Genomic DNA, 6,000 nt, shown 5'->3' with positions numbered 1-6,000 from the left:
TGCTGCCTGGAGACCGGGACTGAGGCTCTCTGCCTTTGTCAGCAGCTGTGAGAGATGAAGCACCCTAGCCACATGCTTTCACTCCCAGCTGTACTCGAGACACCCCCTGTAAACACAATTTGTGTCTTCCTGGCTTCTGTTTCCAGTGCTGTTCCTCCTCTGGTCCACAACTAATTGTCCTTAAGTCTAGAAGCTTGGTGAAGTGGCTTTATCCTCTCCTTGTAATCCACAGTACTGCAAGGTGATCTGGGATATGACCACAGTGGGGAGAAGTGGTTCTTTGCTCAAGGAAGCTCAGGCTTTGATTCAGCCTTAAGTCATCGTCATTAGCAGTTGACCATCCAATGGAATATGTTGTTCTTCTGGCTGGAGAGCCCGTGTGGGTGAACATGCAGAGACAACCTTCCCCTCCCTGCACACCACAGGCCTCTCTGCCACCTCCCAGAGCAAGACGTGCCGGCCTCTGGTTTTTATTGCTCTGCAATCCACAGCCGTATTTTGTGTTTGTTTTGTTGGTTTTTGCTTTTCAATTGCACTATTAAAGCAAAGTGTTGCTATGAGGGCATCACCTCCTCCAGTGCTGCACTCGCTCTGCTGGAGTTAATCAAGACTGACAGTCAAATGTTGTAAGTGTGGTAGAGGAATTTGTACCTGTCCAAACACTGCCTGGGGCAGGGGTTTATGCCGTTGCAGTGCGAGAAAGTGGATTAATGTGGACACTGCCGGGCAGGAAGCATCTCAGCTGGGAATGGTGCTAATGAAGCTTTTCCTTGGGAGGGAGGACCCTGTTTCCCCTTCTTTACTAATGTTTTACTCTTATTTGTTCTTTTAAGAGAAGAGCTTCTGGCAGTACCTGGGTAATGACTAGAGGACTGCAGCACAAGCAGGGATTTCATTGCTTTTAAAGAGAAGCCAAATTAAAGGAGAGCTCACAGTCTTGTTCCTGCCAAGGGAGCCAGTAGGACTCTCACCTGCCCTGTGGGGAACAAGGGTGTTAGACTGAATCTTTCCCACATATCTCTAGAGCCCTGAAAATGCAGGAGCTGGAGGCCTGAGCATTTCAGGCAGCTTTCAGAGGAGGCTGTGGCAGAGCTGCAACCTGTGCCCTCTGTCAGCAGCCTGCCAGGCTCTGGCAACGAGCAGCAGGCTCCAAGCCTCCTCACCTGCTCAGGTGAGCCTGGGGACTGAATCCCACTTTTTCTGAAAAGAAACCCTTCTCCAGTGCACCATAGATGTCACAGGAACTGGAAACCTTAACTTTGCTCTCAGTCCTTTGAAGTTGGCAATGGAGAGTGGAAGTGCTGACCCCTGCAGCCTCCTCCTGAACAACCCCATGGCTGCCTCGAGGCTGCCCTGTGCCTTTCAAAGGGAGAAGAAGATGCAGCTGTGGTTGTGACGCTCTTCCCTGGATAATGAAGCTGCAGGCAGGTCTGATACCTTCGATCCTGCAATCAGCCATAAGGGTATGGGTGAGCGGTGTATTCCTCCAGGTCTGCCTCCCCCTCAGAAATTATAACCTTGCTGAGAGCACATGGATCTTCTCCACGGGTAATTTAATATTCCAGGGACAGTGCAGAAAAACAGTTTATTAGCACTGTAAAAGCACACAAGAGTCGGGATATTCCCACTGCAGAACTGACAGACACAGAGAAACAGTCCCAGAGGAATGGAAGACTTCGCATGTGGAAGGCAAACAGGGACGGGGCTGTGCAATGCCAGAGGGTTTCTCTGAACAGAGGTACTCACTCATCCCGTGCACGTGCTCAGCCCCTCCTGGGGTGTCAGAGGGAAGGAATGAGGAGCAGATGAGCTCTCTGGAGCAGCCGGAGGAAGGGTGGGAATGTGGGAAGAGGAGTTTTCCTGAGAGACCCGGGGGAGCCTGAGACACGCTCCAGTGCAGGCTTCTGTCCCTGCTGTTGGGCACGGCCCAGAGCACAGGCGGAGGGAGTGTTCGGCACCGCTGCTGGGCTTGGCTACAGCTGCCAAAAACGGTCCTCGTTAAACCCGCAAGAAACAGGACGATGTTCCTGTGTTGGAGTTCAGTGAACTGTTGAGCTGTGCTTCAGGGTGCACTCTCACTGAAACACCCCCTTTCTACCTGGAGGTGACCTTAAACAGCTCAACACCACCGTGTTGTTCACTGAACAAACGCACAAAAGAAGACAACATTCAGCCTGAGGAGGGGAAGGCAGCACAGCCGCGGCCAGCCGGGTCCCGCAGGGCGGATGGCCCCGCGCCCAGCGCCGCTATCGGGGCGGACACCCGGGTATCGCGAGCAGCAGCTGCTGCTCGGCGGCTGCTCGGTGCCAGCCTGGAAGGCGCAGAGCCCACACCCAGGAGAGCGCCAAGAGAACACCGACCCCTTCGTCTGCAGACGCGGGCTGGGCTGCGGAGGGGAAGCGATGGCGGCGCCTGCCGCGAACTACATCTCCCAGCGCCCCCGCGGCCCATCACCTTCCTCCCGGCGCATGCGCCCCGCGCGAACTCTGTTTCCCGGCAGGCCGGCCGAGCGCGCGCCCCCTCCCCCCCCGCGCCCTGCCCCCGTCTCGCGCGCGCGGTGACGCAGCGCGGTGACGCGCAAAGCGTGCGCCCGGCACAGCGATCGCGGCCGCCGCGGGGAGCGCGGGGCCGGAGCAGGGGCCGGGGCGGCACCGCGGGCAGCGCGCAGGTAACGGGGCCGGGCGGGCCGGGACGCGCCGCCGAGCTGAGCGCAGCACGGCCGGGACAGCGGGAGGCCGCGGCCTCCGCGCCGGGCAGGGGCGGCACCGGCGGCGGGGGGGGGGGGGGGGGGGGGGGGGGGGGGGGGGGGCGCCTCAGGCGCTGAGGGGGCGCGGGGCCGGCGGCGGGTCCGCCCCCCCGGCAGGCGGCGCCCTCGGGCCGGGGGGGCTCGGCGGACCCGGCCTGTCCCGCTGTGTCCCCCCGGCCCGTCCGGCGGGGCCGGGCCTGCTCCGCCCCGCCCGCCCCGGGGCCCGGCCCGCCCCCTCCGCCCGCTCTGCCTCCTGCGCCGGGCCCGCTCACCCGGAGCTCTCCGCCCCCGCCGCGGCCTCCGCCGACCTTCACACGCCGGGGTGGCCGGCGCGTCCCGCCGGGCCGGGCGGTGCGGGACCCCGCGGGAGCTGTCACCGCCCGCCCCCGCCCCCGGGAGGGGCGGCCCGCGTGGTTCCCCGTCCGGCCGCGCGGAGGGGAATTGATGTTGAAACAGAGAGCTGGGTTTTTTTGTTTTGTTTGTTTGGGTTTTTTTTTTCCTCTTTTTTTTTTTTTTTTACCTTATTTTGTGGACGGCAGAAGTTTGTTCCTCTTTTTTTGGACTTGTCCTGCCAGGTCGTCACGCTGTTCCAAGTTTGTTTCGTAAAAGCAGAAATTCCAGGAAACTGAATAACCTTGTGGTTTTTCCTGGCCTTAAAATATCCTAATTTAATGAATATTTAAACAGGTACTTAAAGCAGCATTAGGAATGTGATCAGTAGTAACAGCCAAATTGGAGCTCTGTTAAAAAGGGAAGTTGGACAGATGAGGACAGGGTATTACAACAAACCATGGTTTTGTGCTCTGTAGCTTGTGAGGATTTTATTTCTTTGTGGTGTATTTTTTTCCACAAGTGAACTCCAGTGCTGACAGTTCGTGGTGCTTCAGCTTTAACTTCCACGTGGTTATTTCAGACTCAACAGGTTCAGGCAAATTACTGTCAGGTATCTCATCTGTTTAAAGAATATTTGTGATGAGAGGGAGCAGTTTATTTCTTCTTAAAGTGAGGAATTCTTTGTGTTAAAACATAAATGTGGAAGAACCTACAGATGTACTGCTCAGCTTACTCGTTAGTGTTGTTACACTATTATATTAGTTTCCTGCTCAACCATACTTAGAATCATGTTTAGGAACAATGTAAAACCTTATTTAAGCTGGGTCAAAGTGTAGTTATTAGAATTTGAGTTGTCTCTATACATGTGCATGTACAAAGCCTCATGTAATTTTTGTCCATTAATTAATGTGCACATCGATTTCAATGTGGAATCTTTCTACAAAGTTAATTAAAATTGGGATTTTTTTGTTTGGGTTTTTTTTTTCCCTGAGGTACAACTTTTAGGTTCCTTTGGCTCCATTTAAATTGCCAAGACAGGGATTTCACGCTCATTTCCCAAATAACCACATTGATGGCTTTCAGAGTTTACAAGTAGATTTATATTCTCCTAAGAGTTTTGGTGGTTTAAAATGTGTGTCTGTGTGGAGTCGGTGTGTTCAGAACCTCCAGATCCTTTCCCTGGACACAGTAAGGGAGTGACCTGGGGTGGTGATGCAGTTGGTGACACTCCGGTGTGTCGATGGACAGGAGGGTGGAGCTGAGCTGCTCAAACTGTTCCGTGCTCTGAGTCAGGATTTGTGTGGTTAGAGGTCACTGGACTTTATTTCTTCGTTGTTCAGAGGTGTCTCACTGAGGTGACTAAAGCACTGAAGTGTCTGAGGTTTCAAAAACATGTGAGTGCATCGAGGAATCGGAATATTTCTTTGGGTTTCCCTTTTTCTGTCAAGTTTTTACCTCTGACTTCAGAAGAATAAAACGCTCCTAAAACCCTTTGCTGGGTGTGCTGGAACAGGCACATGTGGGTTTGCAGTGGCATTGTCCACAGCGACAGCTAAGGCTGCAAATATTTGTCTTTCAGAGTCAATTCCTTTGAGTAAGTGCTTTGCATTTTGTTAAGATCAGTTTATTGATTTCAAAGTGTATTTCGACAACAGTGGGAAATAGCTGTGTGTCAGCATCAGGTACTTAGGCTGATAATGTGCTTGACTGGGGCAGTACTCCAGGTTTTAGGGACAGCTGGAATGATTCTGTTTTCTCTGTCCCAGAGGGCAGTGTGAGCAGTTCCTGTGGTCTTCCTGGAACTTGGTTGACCTGTTGCAGGTATTGCTGGACCTTACTTGTTTCCTAGCAGCAACAGTTGAGGGTTGTTAGAGGAAGTAAAGTGTTCTTAAGATTGCAGGAGTGCCTGAACAGGCCCTGCACCAGCTCTGGCCTCACAGGGCCCTTCTTCTCATCCTGGGTACAGGATGAAAGTGGAGGTGTTGGAAATGGTTGAGTGCAGATACAGTTACAGCACTTGCATTCTGGGGCCCAGAGTGGATTTGTCTGGGTGTTTCTCTGTGATGTTTAAAAGCTCTGAAGTGCTGCTGGCAAGTGGTGTTCAGTTAATGAAAAAGGAAATGGAGCTTTATGAGCTCAGAATAGTTTTCCTTTTTCCAAGGTGTTTTGGGGGGTGTGTGAACAATCTCGTTTTGTTTGTTGCCTGCATCGAGGCAGTGTTTCTTCCTAAGCAATTTATGCATTTGCATCGAATTTCCTGGTGTAGTTCTGAGATGAATGAATAATGAATGCCCTAGATAAAATCATAATTACTTGTGATTTAGAAAACATCATCTTTCTTTATGCTTAGATAGTTTTTTTGTTAGCATGTGCTCTCTTCGCATAGTCCTTATCCAAGTGGTGTTCTTGTAGTCACAGGTTTATCTTTCCATAGTCTTGGGGTGATGATTTTTGTGCAGTTTGCCCCAGTTTCATCATCAGCCAGGTGATCTTCACTTTTTGTCTCCCATTTAACCAACAGTCACGGTACATTACATTCAGAAACACCTCTGAGACAAGAAGCAGAACTGTAGGATTGTTCATCCATTCCCTGGGTGAGGAGGTGTCCAACACTCAGTTAAGCATGGTGGTGTTTTCCAGAGAGAACTTGGGCTATAAATGCTTATGTAATCTGTGCTGGCTATGGCTGCCTTTATAGGCTGTCATTTGACTGATCCCTGAATCTGTATTTCAGGAGTTGTATTTAATATCTGTATTTAATATTGTTTTGGAAAGTTCTTTCTCTGCGTCAATTATGACAAATGAGTGTTTAATCTCAGGGCAGATGGATATTGGCCATGTTACGGCTAATAAAATGCTGTAAATATGTGCAGTTTTGGATGTGAAGGAAGCTCTTCTGCTTTGATTTCTCACCCCCACCT

The 6,000-nt window shown here is 51.7% G+C and overlaps 1 protein-coding gene across 6 annotated transcripts in view; it reads left to right on the top strand.

Moving 5' to 3' along the window:
* The first annotated feature begins 2,587 nt into the window (after positions 1–2,587).
* The window catches only part of DCAF1 (DDB1 and CUL4 associated factor 1), a 47,758-nt gene continuing 44,345 nt past the window's right edge, over positions 2,588–6,000 (top strand). For 3 of the 6 annotated variants that reach the window (XM_027886422.1, XM_027886418.1, XM_027886423.1), the window contains exon 1: positions 2,588–2,668. The gene's annotated coding sequence lies outside the window, so the exon portion shown is untranslated. Of the gene's footprint in view, positions 2,669–3,131; positions 3,208–3,305; positions 3,322–4,143; positions 4,474–6,000 lie in introns of those variants that run through there. The other 3 variants (XM_027886420.1, XM_027886421.1, XM_027886419.1) reach the window with 3 other exon arrangements.

The sequence above is a fragment of the Empidonax traillii genome, unplaced genomic scaffold, assembly GCF_003031625.1.
Source record: "Empidonax traillii isolate 1590-97213 ecotype Southwest subspecies unplaced genomic scaffold, ASM303162v1 scaffold187:size1931383, whole genome shotgun sequence".
Lineage (NCBI taxonomy): Eukaryota > Metazoa > Chordata > Aves > Passeriformes > Tyrannidae > Empidonax > Empidonax traillii.
Note: the sequence above shows the minus strand (reverse complement) of the source record. Positions and strands in the feature narration are given on the sequence as shown.